At 36.8% G+C, this 20818-nt stretch overlaps 1 protein-coding gene across 4 annotated transcripts in view; it reads right to left on the reverse strand.

The window, feature by feature from the left end:
• Positions 1-11122, reverse strand: part of taok1b (TAO kinase 1b) — a 51048-nt gene extending 39926 nt beyond the window's left edge. For all 4 annotated transcript variants that reach the window (XR_012396877.1, XR_012396875.1, XR_012396876.1 and 1 more), the window contains exon 1: positions 10587-11122. The gene's annotated coding sequence lies outside the window, so the exon portion shown is untranslated. The remainder of the gene's footprint in view (positions 1-10586) is intronic.
• Positions 11123-20818: the final 9696 nt, after the last annotated feature.

The raw sequence follows: 20818 nt of genomic DNA on the forward strand, positions 1-20818 counted from the left end.
AGCTCGGCGTTCTACCAATTTACACTGATTAGCATATTCAATTCAACTTCAGAAAACTGCACACTAATTATTATTACAAGTTTTATCTTCTATACCAAACTGTGATTAGAGTAATACACTTCAGAAGAGATCTCAATAGAAATTCAAATGACACTACACGGTCATAAACAGCAGTACTTTAAAAAAATATATATGTAAAACGCATTGGTTTGCATTGTGGGTAGCAGGAAACTAAGTACATTTAGTAAAGCACAGCACTGCCATTCAAGGAAACAGATGTTAATATTAACTGTAATTAACTAGCAGTCAATATCATTTACTTAAAAGGGGTCAATGTCAGGCAAATGGTAAAGATTTTTACATGCCTGCCAAAAGGTTTTCAATCCTCACCACATAAAACAAGCTACTTTTTCTAAAAAAATGTTAAGCAAAACGGGTTAATTGTCTTCCTTACATCCTTACAATAACATGTTTGAAAGTTCTCCATGTTTTCATGTTTTTATGCAGAAATTTATGTTGTTAATTATAGCTTTTAAAACTTTGAGACATTCTGATTGTCTTCGATTTAATATTATTTATGCTACACTGCAATTGTAAAAAATAATCTGTTTTGGTTTGATTTTTCCAGGAGACTTTTAGATTAGTGTCTCATTGTGAGTGTCGATTAAATAAATGACACCGAAAATGACAGTATTTTTATATAGCATTTTAAAATAATCTAGAAGTTAAAGTTGTAGTTAGGCTCAAAATAAATATTAACCTTGATTTAGACCTCAGAATTCAGGAAATATTTTATTGAACATTAGGAAACAAAATTACATTTAAAAAATCTAATTTATGTTGTGCAGAGATTTTTCTATTATAGCTTTTAAAACTTGTCTTTTTTAAAGAAAGGTTGTGCTAATAAAAATATTTGTATACAACTAGAGTTTGCTTGTTACTCATTATTTAAAATATGTGGCTCAGAAATAACAGAATTTTAGTTTCAATTGGGCATGTAAAAAAATCCACTGGCTATTATAGAAAATTATTAGCATTTTGCTCTGTGATAGTCTCAAATTTCATTGATAATAGTCCTAAAAAGGTCTTAAAAAGTCTTAAATTTGATTTAAGAGCAGCAATCACAATACAGTCAAAACCGTGATATTTTTTATCCAAGGTTATCATACCGTCAGAATCTGATTCCCATCCCTAGCCAGCACTGGCCTCATCAGGCCACTGACAATCTTGTCTACTGTTCCGAGCCTCCTTATTGTCAAGCCCTGCTTTACTAGATCCTGGATCTTGTATTATCAACATTTATTACACTGTAATATCCACAAAGTCTGACACATAATTTAGTAACTCTGAGACACAAACAAGAACTTAACCATCATCTCTAGTTAGCCTTATTTAGTTTGATTGAATCGCACTAGAGTTCGTTTCCCCTTTTGGTGCGGTTCGTTTGGGCAGGTGAGAATGCAGCTATCGTACTCGACTGCACACCAAAAGCGAACCAAATAAGCGTACCGAGACCTGCTTGAAGAGGTGGTCTCGGTACGCTTTCAAACGAACCCTGGAACGGTTCGTTTATGGTGAGAATATGATCCGTACTAAAACAGGTCCAACCGCAAAAAGTACTGAGCGTTTTGGACTAAATCAGCTGCTGTAGGCCGATGCGCTGTGAATTATGGGATATGGAGGAAAAATATTTGTTGACAGAGCTTTACCAACAGAGAGAGAGAGAGAGGGGAAAACATTACCTGATGGATCGCTGGTAATATTTCAGCAAGATCCCCATGTTGCAGTTTAGCTAAATTAATTTACGCCTCCTCCTGAAGTGACGAGCGATGCATTAAACACTGTTTTCCAGCTGTGGCCGCGCTTCATTTTCGTAAAGTATAGTTTGTCTAAAGCAGGGATACAATCAGCCAGCGCAGTCGTCCCTCCAGAGTAAAAGGTTTTGTTTACCTGCGGGAGTTCACTGGCATTTTCCCGCACGTGAATTCTGACCAATCAATAAGCAGTTTAGGAAATATGTTTAACAACATCTGGCCAATAAGAGATGTGGATTTTGTCAGATGACTGCATTTTGATTCGTTTCAACTGGTTCAGACCAAAGCCAACAGTGTGGTGTGAAAACGACCCAAAGACGGCAGAAAATGCAACAATGTATCATTTATTGCGCTTGGTCCGGACCAAATGAAGGGAACTACAGATGTGAAAGCACCCTTAGGGTGCTTTCACACCTACACTTTTGTTTCGGAACGTATCTCGTTTGCCCAGTTAGCGCGGTTCGATTGGCATATGTGAACAGGGCAATCGCGCTCTGTTCCGCGCCAAAGTAATCGCTCCGAGATCGCTTGAATGAGGTGGTCTCGGCTCGATTGAAACGAACCCTGGAGCGGTTCGATTACAGTGAGAAAGCGATCCGATCCGAGCGCGGTTATATCACAGTGTTTTATGGATATGTAATAGGCTTACGGCTATATGAAGAGAGAATTAGGAGTAGGGCGGGAAGTTTCGCGAGTCTCCGGATGCCCGCAAACAAGTGATGATCTCCCGGTAATCTCGGCGTCTCTCTCCCAGTCCTCAAAGAGGCATCGTCGCGCACCCTTCTCACCCCTCCCTACCGTGTCTCTCCCTCAGACACGTCATGCGCGCGCACTCTGTCAATCACCACCAAACCACCACCTCTCCTGACAGCTGAGCGGGACGCTGCAAAATAAACCCTGACACACTGACCAATGTAAGGAGAGTTTACTCACACGTGACTTGTTTTAGCTCTTTTGGTCCGATTAGAAACTTTGCAGTGTGAAAGCGAACCGCTCCAAGAGCAAAGAGCAACAATGTCAAATTTGTAATCTCTGTTTCTGAACAACTGAATCGATTCACAGGTGTGAAAACACCCTCAGTCTCTGTGGGAATTCCCGTCAACATGCTTTAAAAACACAAAAGAGTGACAAAGCTCTGTTGGGCCTTAATCTACAATAAGCAGTGTGAATTTAGAATTTGGATTTGCCAAGTCTTAAACTCTGCAAGGAATTCACACAACGATTAAATCGCCGTCACATAGCACGCTGTTACTGTGTCAACTACACACATTCAGCGGAGAGCAGCTTTCACAAACCCCATTTCCAAAACCACTGAGCACAAACTAGGACAGATACGTTTTCTTATAGCTTCCCTTTTACTGTGATGTCACGCTAGTATCCGCATATACTGACATTTTTTTCAGACAGCACTTACAAGAAATGCTTAAATTAAACGCTTCAATCGCCACAAAAACATCCATCCATTAGAACTACAGTAGTTTACCTTGATGTACAGACGCGACAATACCAGAACAACTGACCGACAAATCACATTTCCAGTGAGTGAAAACAGGCTAATTGCTAAATCACTCAACCAATCTCTTTTGTTGTGAAAAGTTATGAAAGGGAGAATTTCATTATGATAAAAAACGCAAAAATATATGCTATATCTGCTCTGCTGTTTGGAAACCAACTACAACCAAAAAATAAAAGTATTTAGATATAGCCATTTCTGAAACTAAACAAAAAAAGTTGATTATTTGGCATTCCTGTGTGTACCATTGGCATTTTAACTATCCATCGTATAGCTACATGACTACACTGTTTCCTTTAAAGGTACCCTGAAATTACAATAAAGTTGTTCAGTAACAATATTGTTTGTTTTTAGGATTTCTATAAGCTAGTGCGCTGCATATCTCAAAGCACTTCATGGGGCCTTTAAGGAATAGTTTTTTATTACAACTTCATGTATGAGAAATGTGGTAGAAGCATAACACATTTATCATACCAAAATGACTACTAATACAGGGCTCGAAATTAACCTTTTTGCTTGGTAGCACCGGTGCTCCTAACTTTAAAAATTTAGGCGCATCAGCCAAAATTTAGTCGCACCCACCAATTATGAGCACCGTTACTACAAGTTTTATACAAACATATTTATTGTATTTGAAATCAACACTAAACAAACTAACAAGCAAAAAAAATGATATATATATATAAATGCAAGCTTGAGGAAAATATGTCTCAACGAAATCCCGTTATCACAAGAAAATATATTTTTATAACAGAACTGAGTGAGCAAAAGATACACGACTGATCCGTCTATACGGAAGTTTGTAGAGGATTACTTCTGTACTTCATCCAGAATTAGTGTATCTGATTCCTCCTCCCATTCTGTGAAATCAGTCCTAGGCTTTTTTGTTGGTGCGCCAGCTATGCCTATAAAAACAGTACAACCGCCCGCCACCCGCCCGAATTTAATTAAAGTATTATTTTTTCGTAACGTCATTCGCCCGATCCGCGGTTTATCCGCAGAGTCCGCGGCTATAACCGCCAACCACGCATCTCTACTAGCCACTTTGCTATCGGTTCACAAAAAGGGGTGGGGGGAGTCTATGGTTTGCTTGAAGGTGGGCACAAATAAAGAAGTAGCTGATTACACATATTGTTGACAAACAGTTATGCCACATAAATACAAGAAAAACAAACTACATGATTTATTTTTAAATTGTCTGAGCTGGCAGACACAAGAAACCAAGATGAAATTTTCACTTATGAACATTTATGACCAATAAGATCAATGGTTCACCTCAAGAATAGAAAAGACTTTTGTCCTTTTTAATTTCAGAAATAAAAGTGGGTTATCAAGGCAGTCAGGCCTGTGCTTAGTATTTTAATGAGAAAAAAAAACACATTTTGCTGAAATATTTAAGTTAAAATCCCGACAGGGAAAATGTTGAAATGAGTGAAGTCAGTGCAGCAAGAAGAAAAACTTTGAGTAATGGCGGAGTTTGTGTGTTAAGAATATTACCAATAGAGCATCATATAGGGCGCAGTGAGTGGTGCAATTGCCTCACAGCACGAAGGTCACTGGTTCCAGCCTCTGCTGGGTGAGATGACATCTCTGTGTGGAGTTTGCATGGGTTTTCTCCAGGTGCTCCGGTTTCCCACATGTCCAAAGGCATGAGCTATAGGTGAATTGGGTAAGCTAAATTGACCAAAGTGTATGTGTGTGAATGAGTGTGTATGGTTGCAGCTGGAAGGACATCCGCTGCGTAAAACATACGCTGGCTAAGTTGGTGGTTCAATCCGCTGTGGCAACCCCTGATTATTAAAGGGACTAAGGCAAAAAAAAAAAAAAATGAATGAAAGAAAGAATATTACCTATGACTAAGCCCACACGGAATCTGCGGGCACAGAAATCTGCAGATTTCAACAGATTTTTAGCCCATCATAGAGTCTATATATTTACTTGTGTAAAATGTAAATGTGTAAAAATGTGTATTATTGTTTCATTTTTTAAATAATTTCAGTAATATTATTAACAAACATGAAAATGCATATTTATTTACAATACCATTTATAAAGTAATATTTTCTGTCTTTTGGTAGATATATTATGATAGACTTTATTTACCAAATAAGTGGCTCTGATTGGATTTGCACTGCAAACATTCAATAAAAGTTAAAAAGATATAATTTTTTATTTCATATTTAATTTTTTTGTAATGATGCTCTTAAAAAAAAAATATATATATATATATTATATATATATATATATATATATATATATATATATATATATATATATATATATATATATATATATATATATAATTTTTTTTTTTTTTTTTTTAACAAAATTTAGCGCTGAAATAGCTAAAAATGTCCACAGATTCTGTCTGGCCCTACCTATGACCTATTAGCTTTCATTTTAAGAATGCTAACGCAAAACTTATGTAAAACTCATCTGCCATACAGTCTGATATTATAACTAGATCTTCTTTATTTATTTTATCCTCTTATTTAAATATGATTTATTCTTTCCTCTGTCAACCAGTAATGTCACAGTTCATGTCATGATGAAGTTGTAAAAACCAAAGCGATACCAGACAACAGCAGACATGTTCTTTCCAGCTGGTCTGTGCAACACAGCATGACTGTCCTTCACTGGAAGCCTCCAGTATTGATCAAAATCTCCAGCGTTCGTCATGACAGAAGCTTTTCTTCTTCCTGGTTGCGAGTATCAGTTTGATTCTCTAAAGGTGACATTCTCACACACTCATCAAGTTCCCATCTGCTAAATCTATGCATGCTTCGCCAAACTTCAAAGGCATCTCAGAATAGCCTGTATGCGATTGCATTGAATATGCTGCTTACGTCCCATATATGGACTTTTATTTATGAACTAAATGGCTGGGTACAGTAAATCAAATCACAACAAGGTCATGATCTCTCATAAATGACTGTCATGCTCTCAGTCCCCAATACATCATTGAACCACAAACATAAGCTGATATATGCATGCGTTATACAGACCCATCTTGACACGTAGTATAAAAAATGTGATTTTGAAGAGCTATTAATCTTGGATACATTAATGAAAGCAGGCTGACTTCAGATTTCATTACGGAGATAAATAACTAAAAATGAGATCACTCAACATGCTGCGAGGATCACAGTAGCTGTCAGAATATTAAACTGCAGAAAGAATAATTCAACACTGAGAAAGAAGCCAGTGCAGACATCAACATTCACACTCTGTAATCACGGCCAAGCTACAAGAGAACTGATAAACAGAGTTCAAACAAAAAAGTGATTTCTAATGGATGATCTACAGAAGTAATCGCTCATACTCCTGCCATTCTATAACAGGCGGTAGACTACAGCAGGACAAGACATTAAATTATTATTGGAAATTATCCATACTGATTATAATTTACCTTATAGATTGAAAATGTGTGGCTAAATGTCAAAACTAATCCAATTTACTAATACTTGACATTTCTGCTGCTCTCAAGAAGGACAAAATGATCTAAAATAACTATTAAAACAGGCTAAATTATTAAAAACCATCTACTTTTTCAGTAAAGTAACCAATGTTGTTTTTAAATTCTGAAATTATTTGAATTTTAAATGATCTGTTTTCATTATAATTTTGTTAAGATTTATTTATTTATTTGGGTTATTCATAATTTTTTGTTTTTATTTAATTTTAACTATTTATATTTTAGTTTTTATTTCACTTTCAGCTGTTTTAGTTCTAATATTAACCAAAAGAAAGAAGTGTTTATTTTTGCAAATGTAGCTGTGATGAGTACTTTTTAACCCTTTAACTGCCCGACCAAGAAAAAATACATTTGGATTGCATTTCTTAACTCCATGTCGCTAGTTAACACACTCAATGCATTCATTTCTAAAATATCAACCTCTACCAAATGATTGATAGGTTGGTTTATGGTAAAAGTACCGGAATTAATACATATATATATTATGAAAATCTGAAAAGTATAAAATGTAAAAACAAATTTATTAAAAAAATCATCAAAATATTTTTTTAACACTAAATCATCTTTATTTTTTGAAGTATGACATAAAACATTTCAGATTCTCATTTAATATGTTTTCTTTATTTTTTTATTTTTTACAAATGAAAACAAAATCAAGTGTAGTAGTGCAACAGGATTATGTTTGCTGGATTTTCTTGTAAACCAACAATGTTGTGTGTGAAAATTCTTATTTAACAGCAGTCAAAATATGGTCAACCATTTAAAAGAGTAGGCAGTTAAAAGGTTAAAAATGCATAGTGACAAAATAAAAACTATTTTTATTTTGGTGGTTTTTTGTTTTTTTTTGTTTCAATTAATCCAAGCTAGTATAACCCAAAAATCAAGACCAACAATTTAGAAAAATATTTTCTGATCTTAGAGCAAAATGTAGTTTTTTTTTTTTTTTTTTTTTTTTTTTACATTTTGTTTAATTTGTGTCAATATAATCTCATTTGTATGACAACACAATTTTTTTTTTATAATTAAGCATATGAATGCCCATTCAGGGACGGATTTAGTAATTTGGGGGCCCTAAGCAATTACAGCCATGGGGCCCAAAAGTCATTTCTTTTGTACTTTAATTTTTTTATTATTATGTTGCTGTTTTTTTTCTTATTTCACTCGATCGCATTTTCTACATTTATCTTAGTGCAAAATAATAATAACCACATGTACAGCACCTTGTAAAACTTTTGAAACTTTTGTGTTCTTATAATGCATTCACAACAAAAAAATATTACCAGGAATATAATATGAAAAAAATTACCGGTTTCGTTTTTAAAAGTAAATCTTTACTGATTTGACTGCTGGACTGCTCCATGACTGAATGTGGGGGACACATTTGGGCAGATGTAATAATTACATTCAAATAAAATTTTCAAACCCTCATCATACAAAATAATATTATATACAAATCAATGTCATTAATATAATTTATACCTGTAGGTATCATTTATACTTTAAGGTATTTATTTGGGGGACTTCCTGGGGCCCTAAGCGACCGCTCACCTAGCTTATTGGTTAAATCCGCCCTTGTACCCACCCCTAATCATAAACTAATCACACCTAAAATGACTAATGAGGGATTATATTTGTATAAAAATGTGCAAATTTTATTTTATGAATAAATATTTATGTGAAATAGCCAACAAGAACAGATTGTGCTGGAAACATGAACATTAAAAATGTGCATTAGAGAAAAATATTATAAAAATGATAATTATGAAAAATAAAAAATAGTAAACTAATTGGCGAGGCAGTGGTGCAGTAGGTAGTGCTGTCGCCTCACAGCAAAAAGGTAACTGGTTCGAACCTCGGCTCAGTTTGTTCTGTGTGGAGTTTGCATGTTCTCCCTTTCTTCGCGTGGGTTTCCTCCGGGTGCTCCGGTTTCCCCCACAGTCCAAAGACATGTGGTACAGGTGAATTGGGTAGGCTAAATTGTCTGTAGTGTATGAGTGTGTGTGTGTGGATGTTTCCCAGAGATGGGTTGCGGCTGGAAGGGCATCCGCTGTGTAAAAACTTGCTGGATAAGTTGGCGGTTCATTCCGCTGTGGCGACCCCGGATTAATAAAGGGACTAAGCCGGAAAGAAAATGAATAGTAAACTAATTGTTCAGGTGTAGACATTTTACAAACATTTACATTTTTATTAATATGCATTCATTCATTTTCTTGTCGGCTTAGTCCTTTAATTAATCTGGGGTCATTTTATTAATCTGGTGAATGAACCACCATAATTAATGTACTATTTTTATATCTTTAGTTGCTCCTGAATGGTTCTTGGAGTCAATAAGGTAAAAAAGCTACAGTAAATATGCACTATACCTTCATGAATATTAATTGAACTAATCTAAAAACAGACAAATAATGCAATAATTTCTCACAAAATTTGTGTACAATTTTACTAAAAAATATTTGCACCCCTAAACCACAAAGGTAAACAAAAAGTCACCAAAATGATGTCATTATATCCTTTAAAAAACGTGCAATTCAGCAGTAACAGTGTGTACACTGGAAATGCTTGCAAGATACAAAAACAAGCGCATGTCGTTGTGAAAAAAAAACAGCTATAAAGAAATATCACTACGTGTTATGCATTTGGAGATATTTTAGCATGCCAAATCTTGCCTAACTATATACACAAGCACACGGAGTCGTGTACATACTGTATTACACACCTATAGATCCACATTGACAAAGAACAAGGGGAGCAGCGCAGTCTCTCAATAGCCGATCAATATTCAGCCTGAGCTGCTTTCAGTCCTGAGACGAAGATATGCCATTTGAAAGTGATCTATTAAACAGCAGCGAGCAGACTGATAAGTGAACTGTATTGTCCCTAGGCCAGGTGACTATCATGAATGACGCTTTAAATAGGTTTACAGAAGAGTACAAGGGCTGCTGGCCAGTCCAGTGTGTGTGTTACGCAATGTCAACACTGCGAGATGAGGAATGCGGCGCGCGTCACTGAATGCAGCTCACAACAAGGGAAGACCCAGCTCGATAAACCAAGCGCTTTAATCAACTGATTACCTGTCATAACACAGTCACGGATACTTCATTTATATAAAGAGAAGACGAATAAATTACATAAAAAAGGCTTGCTTTTTTGTTACTGGGACCTGCTGTGGGAAAGTGCAGTGGATCTGGGAGGGAGTGTCATTTGCAATAATATGCGACATGGACAATGTCGTGTAAACAATGTGGTTGGCTGACATTTTACTGACATATTACGAAAATAAATACTATGTAATAGCATGTTCAGTGTTCAACAAATCAGAATGTTTTAAATATTATCTCTTTCTTTAATCCGCGATTTTACACATTTGGTTAGTTAGCGTTAGCTAATCAACCGATCACGACATCCATATTATGAGTGTCAAAGTGATTATAATTTAACATTTAAAAAAAATAAATCGAATCAAACCTAGTTAGTTAACCCAGCATGCAGGCACAAACAAAACTGCAATTAACAGCAAAAGTCTCTTACATTAGTGACAACAGCTACTTGACAGAAAAGATGTGTTTACATGGTTTACTTTTACCGTTTCACGCGATTAAACAATCGAAAAAGAAGTTGTTGACCAAACCCAGCTAAGCCATATTAGCCACACATTAGCTGAGCAGTTAGTGGAATGTTGGCCAACTTCATGCGACAACAAAGTAGAGACACAACCGCAACGAGACATCGGCACAGTCCTGACAACCGCAGATAAACGGCTCGTTTGAGGGTGTAGCTGAACTCACCCGTCCACCAGGCCAGGTTTAATCGGACTCCGGGAGAAAACCTCAGCGTGCTAATGTGGCTAACTTAGCCCACACCAGCTATCCAGGGAGGATCAGTGAGAGAGGATTCAGGAGAAATGTGTAAACAAAATCCTCTCCTTATTTATTCCTTCGGGAACTTCGACAGCTCGCGTAGTGAAGAAGAGTCGTTGTATTAACAGTCTCTCCGGGCCGTCCGGGCTGACAGTGTTGAAGGTGATGATGACTCACAGGGAATATCAACTAAATCAGCTGTGGCCAGTTTACAGCTAACTCTCCACTCCCAGTCAGACAATTCCAAAAAAAATGGCGACGGGTAGTTTTCACCTCCTGCACTTCGTGGAAAACACGGGAGACATGTTGTAGGTAGTTCTTTATACAAGACTATGGACGCACTCTGTAACCACCCGAAAACTGACAGCCCTTCAATGTCGCCCCGACCGCGAGAGTTGTTGATGCGTGGCGCGTGCGTCGCGTGGCCGGGCACTGATTTTCATCTCTCTCTCTCTGCCCCTACTGCGGCCGTTAACGCGAGTAGAGGAGTAGAGCAGCGATGTTCGACTCCCTGAAGAATCGTTCATGTGAATCGGATCTTTGCAGTGAGTCGGTTGAACTGGTTTACAAAAGAGGACTGAAAGATTAGTTTACAAATCAAAGCGAACAGGTTCCAGCATTTCAACTCGCAGTGACACGAGACGATGGAGTGAGATGTGATTTTTAAGTTACCCTATAGTAATAATTTGATAAATGATTCATTTTTACACAACATTATTTTATTTATTTATTTCTAATTTACGTGCCTTCCTGAAATGTACTCAAGTTGGCTTCCCATCTGAACCAAAGCTCTTTTCTGATGAGCATTTTACTGGTGCAAAGGCGGGAAAATAGTCTCTTCAGCAGCTACAACTTTTTGGTACTCAGAACGTTTTAGGAATGTTTGTTCCTGGTTCCAAGAATGTTCTCTGTTGGTTATGCAGAAACTTTAAAAGGGTTAGTTCATCCATAAATTAAAACTCTGTTATTAGTCATTCCCGAGACCTTTGTACATCTTCAGATGAAATCCAAGAGCTCTCTCGTCCTCCATAAAAAGCAAAAGTCTAGAACACAAAACAAAACATTGTAAAAACATTAGGTCTTTAGTGGTTCAGCTGTTATCATATAAAGACAAAAAAATGCTTTTGTTTGGTAAAACATCAGGTAAATACAACTCTGTTTGCTTTATATCTTCAGTCATGCATGTTTACTAAGCGCAGTAGAGTCAGCAGTGCAACATGCAAGCATCAAACTGCCCATATTAAATTGATCCTGGTCTGATACATAATGCACTGGAGAACAAAGTCATTTAAAAAAAAAAAATTGTTCTTAAAGCTTCACATGATTACAATTGAGCATTGACATGTTTTGACGGTTTACATTTACATGGACACTAATAATCCAATTTTTATTTGATTAAGACAATACTCTGATTAAGAGTCTACCATGTAAACAGCGATTTTTGATTAATTTAATCTGATTAAAATCATAATTGAACTAAACAGAAGTCGAATTAAGACATGTGGAGTATACCGATTATAGACAAATTATTAAAGTGTAGTACAGACATAACACCTTAATTAAACTATTACCATGAAGTAGGAATTTTCGACGCATTTTGCAACAAGATAGTCTATACACACAGCTATACTACGATACTCTGCACCTACAGAGTCAGTGGAGGACCACAGACACCTGCATCGTGAAATGCAGAGTTTTTTTTTACTATACGGCATGCAGGATCAAATCCTATTTAAACAACACTTCTAGCAATTCATACTCGCATCCAATATTCCATTTGTCACGGGGGCATACTTGAAATGTTACTGAATGAAAGTGAAAGTGCCAAACTGCAGTTATTGTCGAAAATTTAAAAATGAAACACCTGAAATTACATAAAACTCCAGAGAAAATGTGGATAATGTGGTGACGCAATAACATTAATTGTATTATGTGCTATAACATGTAAAACAGGATCATAAAGGAAACTTTCAAAACGCAACTCATGTAATAATAATAATAATAATAATAATAATAATTACTTACATTTATATAGCGCTTTTCTGGGCACTCAAAGCGCTTTACACAATGGGGGGGGGGTCTCCTCATCCACCACCAGTGTGCAGCATCCACTTGGATGACACAACGGCAGCCATTTTCCACCAGACCGCACACCACACAGCAGCTGATTGGTGGAGAGGAGACAGTGATGAAGCCAATTGAATATGGGGATGGCCAATTGAATTAAGAGGCCATGATGGACAGAGGCCAGTGGGAAGATTTGGCCAGGATGACAGGGTTAAACCTCTACTCTTTTCGAAGGACATCCTGGGATTTTTAACGACCACAGAGAGTCAGGACCTCGGTTTAATGTCTCATCCAAAAGACGGCGCTCACTGAGCAGTATAGCGTCCCTGTCACTATACTGGGGCATTAGGACCCACACAGACCGCAGGTTGGGCGCCCCCTGCTGGCCTCACTAACACCACTTCCGGCAGCAACCTAGCTTTCCCATGTGGTCTCCCATCCAGGTACTGACCGGGCGCAGCCCTGCTTAGCTTCAGTGGGCAACCATGTGAGAGTTGCAGAGAGCTAGCTGCCGACATTAATTTTAAATCCAATAAATTAATTATTAGTGTCCATGTAAACATACTCAATGTTTTTGGTCACTTTGCATGTTTCGGGACTGTTGCTGTATATTGACAAAAAGAGAGCTCCTGGATTTCATCTAAAATGACTGCATTTACACAGAATGACTTTTTTTATTAACCAAAGCACACATACCTGAGAATAATGCCATAGATATGGGTAATAATAGAATAGATAATAATAATGATAATAATAATAATGAAATCACTCAAATAAGCATATAAATGAGAGTAATACATTCATCAGTAATTGATGACCAACTAAACTTCTCTGACCACATTTCTAGAACTGCTCGATCGTGCAGATTCGCACTCTATAACATCAGAAAGATCCGACCCTTCTTATCTGAACATGCAGCTCAACTCCTTGTTCAAGCTCTTGTTCTCTCCAAACTGGATTACTGCAACTCTCTACTAGCTGGGCTTCCAGCTAACTCTATCAAGCCTCTTCAACTGCTCCAGAACGCAGCAGCATGAGTGGTCTTCAATGAACCTAAACAAGTCACTCTGCTGCTCATCCGTTTGCACTGGCTGCCAGTTGCTGCTCGCATCAAATTCAAAGCTCTGATGTTTGCCTACAAAGTGACTTCTGGCCTTGCTCCTTCTTATCTGCTCTCACTTCTGCAGATCTATGTGCCCTCCAGAAACTTGCGTTCCCAAAGAGGGAAGAAATCACTTTCGCGAACGCTCACGCTCAATCTGCCCAGTTGGTGGAATGAACTCCCTAACTGCATCAGAACGGCAGAGTCACTCGCTATTTTCAAGAAACGACTAAAAACTCAACTATTTAGTCTCCACTTCACTTCCTAATCTGCAATTGCCTCTCTGAATATCACACTAACTGTACCAAAAAAAAAATAAAAAAAATACTAATACTACTAATACTTCCCTTCTTAGACTTTACAGACCTGAAACTTGCATATAGCACTTATTCATTGTTGCTCTTAGTTGTGTAAATTGCTTCCTTGTCCTCATTTGTAAGTCGCTTTGGTTAAAAGCGTCTGCTAAATGACTAAATGTAAATGTAAATGTAATTCATCAAGACAGAATGAATTCCCCAACAACACCTAATAAGCAACAGTACCAGAACGTTGTCATGCAATACAAAATGTGTAGTAGCATGTGTCTGTGGCTTTATTGTTAAGCTTTCATTGTTAATTACTTGTGCCATGGCTTAAAATAGAATGCTGAATCAGTCTTTTGGACTAGTCCAAAAGAGCCGATTTGTGGGAATGATTCAGACATCACATTACTAGATTGAGGCGTTCACAACCCTCTGGGTGGAAACAAAACAACTAACTACAACTTTAATAGTTAATGAACTAACTGATCAAAATAATCATTGTCATGAAATCTCCAAGTTAGACAAAAATGGTTCATTTGTCAATAAAACAATATATTTAAAATCCACTTATTTTATATAATCAATATGTTTTTTAGACTTTACTTTCTTTTTCTGAAGGGAATGCTTAGGACTCGCTTAGTGTTTTCGTCCTTGCTGAGAGCGAGAGACTGTACAGTTGTAGTATGCTGAGCTTCTTAGCTGATTAACATGTAACATTAGGCTTGGTTTCCACAAATAGCTCTAATCCACTCGCTGGTCAACAAATTCATATATTGCCACACTGCCCGGATAATAACCCACTCACAGAACCAAACCCCGACTGCATTGCTTTTTGTTTCTGCTTCACTGTACAATATAATGCGGCATGACAAGTATCCATACCACTGGAAAACATGCCCAGGCTGTCTCATAAATATGACAGACAGGCAGAACTGGTTTTATGAACTCAAGAGCTGTTGTGGTTGACACAGATGAGTCGGCACACATCCGTGAATATTTCGTTGAACCCTTTCTTGTTGACAGGCTTTCATTTCGTGTTTTCTCTCACTAACATAAGAACAGTCAAAGTGAAGCAAAGATATTTAGAAAAAAATTGAAATGAATGAAAACCTTTTGGAGTGATTCTTTCATCCTGTAGATGGAGATACAGAGTTATTTGTTTTCACTTTCAGCATTACTAATTAGTAAAAATTTATACGTAGATTTAGCAATTAAATTATTATATTACTGTATTAGCACTGTCACCTCACAGCATGAAGGCCTCTGGTTAGAGTCCGGCTGGGCCAGTTGGCATTTCTGTGTGGTGTTTGCGTGGGTTTCCTCCAGGTGCCCCAGTTTCCCCCACAGTGCAAGACATGTGAGATTGTATGGGTGTTTCCCAGTACTGGGTTGTAGCTGTAAGGTTATCCGCTGGAAACATATGCTGGAATAGTTGGCGGTTCATTTCACTGTGTCAACCCCTGATCACCTTTCTTCTCCATTCTTGTTTTGAATGGCAGCAGATGGTCTTGACCATGTCCACATGCCTAAATTGAGTTGCTGCCGTGTGATTGGCTGTTTAGAATTTTGCGTTAACAAGCAGTTAAGCAAGTGTGCCTAATAAAGTGGCTGGTGAGTGTATGTAATCTATATTTCTAAAATTCTTAAATTGCACATACAGGTCACTGATTTACCGCCATAAAATAAATACTATGGGAGTAAATTTGTGTTCAGCAGAAAATAGAAATTTGTACAAGGCTGAAATAACCCAATGGTCAGTAATCCTATTAAATTATTATTATTATTCTAAACTAGGAATTTAAATATAAGTTATTGTAAAATAACATATTCAAATATCTATATAAAATGATGCTTCATTTTAAGCAATGTAGAATGTAAAATTCACAAACTGTTGTCAATAGCACCAGTGGACATTAACAGAACTGCAGCAAGCAGCTGATTGCTTTCACACTCATACATTACAATAGACCGAATATGATTCAATATCCCATACACTCGCAGGTATTTTATTTATTCTTCTCTTATAAATAAAAGGCGTTAGAAAGAAAATTTCACTGTGATATATTGCTAACTAACATCCAGATTTAGAAGCTGCTATCGGGGTCCCGCATAAACAGTGGGGCAATTTGTTTACTTTTGCAGCACTTATTAAGGTCCCCTGAAAATTTACTTTTCAGCTTAGTCCCTTTATTAATCTGGGGCACCACAGTGGAATGAACCGCCAACTTCTCCAGCATATGTTTTATGCAGCAGATGCCCTTCCAGTTGCAACCCATCCCTGGAAAACATCCATACACACTCATTTACACCCATACACTAAGGACAGTTTAGCCAACCCAATTCACCTGTACCGCATGTCTTTGGACTGTGGGGGAAACCGGAGTACCCGCAAGAAACCCACGTCAACGCAGGGAAAACATGCAAACTCCTCACAGAAACGGCAACTGACCCAGCTGAGGCTTGAACCAGCAACCTTCTTTGCTGTGAGGCGACAGCGATACCTACTGCACCACTGTGTCGCCCTCCCCTGAAATCACCATTAATAATTATTATTAAATAATGACTGGCTATTAATAAGCTAAGGTGCTCTAAAACATTGACGAAAATTCATATTTAGAAAATATAAGAATTCAAAACTTGCAGTCTCTCACCAATATTATTCAATGCTTTTTTTATGATGTCACCTTATATTTTAGTTTCTCAGCAAGGGGGAAAAATCAAAATTACTAAATATTCTCAGCCAACAACACCAGTGGTGCAGGATTTATGATGGAACCATCTGACATGATCGACCTGCATTCAAGTCTACTAAAGTTTTGTTTTTTTCCAAATAAATCTTAATGTAAAGGTCTAAATAAAATACTTAATACTTAAAGTTGCACTAAGTGAATTTAGATAAAGTATATTGATTTTTGAAAGCACCGAAACAGCATGCCCATAACCCAACAAGACCCCAACCAGACCCCTTTTTTGATATCTTCATTATAAGTGCTAGGCACACCCCTTACAGCTGCCAGTGTGTTTTGGGACTTAATCCAACAATGTGGATAGTGGAAGTTGTTTTCAAATATTCTACTGTTAATTACCAAGTTGCACATATCTGCTGCTATTTCCATTAAGTAATAGCATCTAACAACACTTATTGGAAAGGACAGTAATAATTAAAAAATGTGTAAATAGAATCTTGGGTGGTTGGGTGGTTTTCGCTCAATGTGGTGACCCCTGATAAAGCAGGGAATAAGCCAAAGGAAAGCGAATGAGTGAGAAGTTGCGTCCTATATGACACTCTACATGACGCACTTATCCACTCAATCTAATAGTGTACAGTATGAGTTTACTGTCATGTCATTGAACATTAAGATCAAACAAGCCAATGCCCCGGTCCCTACGATGTTCTGATGTAGAGATATTGCTATTTTTAAATGGTTGCTAGGTTATACTGTTTTATTGCTATGGGGACATTTGACAGGTTAGTGATGTTACATCAAAGCTTCTTGGCAATATGAGTGATCCTAATCAACCCCAATGTTTCTATGACAGTCTTTATGAGTGTCAAAAACTGGACTTGAACATTATGTATTCCTGGTGTTGGGTTGCGGCTGGAAGGGCATTCGCTGTGTAAAACAAATGCTGGATATGTTGGCGGTTCATTCCGTTGTGGCGACCTCTGATTAATAAAGGGACTAAGGGAATGAAAAATGCTTAATAAGTGTGAAAGTGATACATGCAAAAATGGCTTGCCAAATCAGTAAAAAATATGGAGTTTAAGTCAAAAATGGCTTGCCATATTTGAGAAAAATAATGCTTAAAAATGATTTATTGGAAAACTATAAGTCTGATAAACCTTAAAGATATAGCAACAAAATCTAACGCATCTAAATACAGCTTTTGGCCAAATTTGGGGCTTGTATAATTTTTTTATATGCTCGGATTATAAAAATTTAATAGTTAACATTTTTTATGTTTAAAAAAACAATACGTCTTATAGGCATGAGGAGATATAGCAACAATCTTGAATGTAGAAGGCACATTTTGACCACATTTAGGCCTTGTGGCATGAACGGCCTAGGAGGAGATACGTTTGTTTTCAAGGACAGAGTAGTATAACAGTATGTTGGCTTTCTCAAGCCAACATAATAATTTTCACCTAAAGAGAATATCGCTTACAAAATTCAAAATAAATAAAGTAACCCAACTGCAGTGGCTGATAGCTCCTCTTTTTCTGCTACATAAGCAAATTTGACCATTTGGTGCATGGTGTTCAACATTCCACATGTGTTTTTAGCATTTTGGAATTTAAAGTGCACTTACTCTTTTTAAAATTTATGGTATATGAATCCACTATGTTGTAGAGCAGGGGTTTAAAAACTTTTCAGCCCACGGCTGCCCAAATAACAATGCCAATGATTTGGAACCCCAATATTTTTTGAGGTGGTTATAAATATAGAGTATAAACCTTGCACACAACAGCTCATACATACCAATTGGCCCAAGTCTATTTGTCGTTTAATTTTGGAGAACTATACCTGGACACCATCTTCCAAGTTCAGTTGTGGCCTGTATTTATTTTTAATGTACGTAAGTGCCATAAGGGTGTCAGAAAGTTTCACCTGGTGCCATAAAATCTGACGCTCTTGCTGTGTCTTTAATACAATGTAATCACCCCAGGGCTCGTAAATCAAAACTCTGAAAGCTTTTTATTTGCATGTTGGTTTTTAATCTTTATCATAAACATGTTAACAATGTTACTATTAATTATGTTGTAGGTTATGGATACAATATGGTAATTCTAATAGTTTAATAAAATTTATTTGATTTTTGGAAATCGCCAAGCGACAAGATCACAGCCCCCACTTTGGAAACCACTGTTACAGAGCATAGGTATGCAATTTATTTGTGTTATACCTATAGCTGCATGTTGTTATTTGTGACTATTTTCATGTCATTCACCTTTGTGTGAATAAGATTTATTTGAATGCCGTTTGCAATTAGTGCAAGTAGTCGCAGTCATATTTTAAATGAATAATTCGTATTTACATGACATCTACACATTGTAGATAAACAGTTTTAAGCATTAGGCTGATATTTTGAACGGTATATGAATTGTTTAATGAGTCATGGAATGGAAAAGAGGTTTCTGGATGCGGGTCTCATTACATCTTTCCTCTGTCAAAAATATCCATCACAATTAAATTAGATCATAACAGCCAGGAAAGGTATGGCTTTATATATTTATTTTTTATGGCAAGCAAGATGGTCGCTGGTTCGAGTCCCAGCTGGGTCAGTAGGCATTTCTGTGTGGAGCTTGCATGTTCTCCCTGTATTTGTGAGGGTTTTCTCCGGGTGCTCCGGTTCCCCCCACAGTCCAAAGACATGTGGTATAGGTGAATTTAATAAACTAAATTGGCCGTAGTGTATGTTTGTGACTGATGTGTGTATGGATGTTTCCCAGTATGGGGTTGCAGGCAAAAGGGCATCCGCTTTGTAAAACATATGCTGGATAAGTTGGCGGTTCATTCCACTGTGGCGACCCCTGATTAAAAAAAGGGACTAGCCAAAGGAAAATGAATGAATGAATAATTGAATGAATGAATGAATGAATGAATGAATGAATGAATGAATGAATGAATGAAGAAGCTCTGCACATATTGGCAACAAAAATAAACATTGTGATAGCCTCTTTAATGCTCAGAAAACTTTAAATGATGAGCAATAAATACTACTCATGTAAAGAATTTACCTGCTATGTATTGTGTTCATTAAAGGCTCTGTTTATTGTGTGCCATATATATATATATATATATATATATATATATATATATATATATATATATATATATATAYAYATATATATATATATATATATATATATATATATATATATATATATATGGCAAATGCCAGATCATTTTGCCGGACCATTTGCGGGACCGTTGCCAAATGCCGGACCATTTTTTAAATGTGGGCCAGTCAGCTATTTTATTATTTATTTTTTTTATGTATTGTTTTTACCTGTAGGCAGCTTTTGATGATGGTAATAGTAAGAATAATAATAATAAATGTTAAGCATTGGCCCAATTGGCAACGACCGGCTGGTTTCGAGATGGGCCATCCTAATCAGAGATTACGCGGAATGTAATCAAAATCTGTCAAGAATGTCAAACAAACAGTAAGTGCAACACAAGCTAATTGTCAGAGATGGACCATAAAAAGGAAAAGCAGAGCCGAAAAAAAAAAAAGCTCTAAAATCAGATATTGCCAAATGCATAAAATAAACTGAACTATTCTCGAAAGGGGGCAGCGCAGTGGCGCAGTGGGTAGCGCTCTCACCTCACCTCATAGGTGAATAGGGTAGGCTTAATTGTCCGTAGTGCATGTATGCAAATGTGTGTATAGGGGTTTCGCAGTGATGGGTTGCAGCTTAGAGGGCATCCGCTGCGTAAAACATATACTAAATAAGTTAGCGGTTCATTCTGCTGTGGCAATCTCAGGTTAAAAAAGTGACAAAGCCAAAATTAATGATTTCATATATAAATTTGTTATAAATAGGTTATTTTTGTTCCAGTCACATACATTAAATGTTTAAATATCTAATACATATGGTACTGCTTATATTATTTTACTATCTGTACAGCAATTTAAGTAGTGAATGTGCGTGTCCATGGATGGGGCTGTGTCAGTGTAGTAAT

Source organism: Danio rerio, chromosome 21 (genome assembly GCF_049306965.1).
Source record: "Danio rerio strain Tuebingen ecotype United States chromosome 21, GRCz12tu, whole genome shotgun sequence".
Lineage (NCBI taxonomy): Eukaryota > Metazoa > Chordata > Actinopteri > Cypriniformes > Danionidae > Danio > Danio rerio.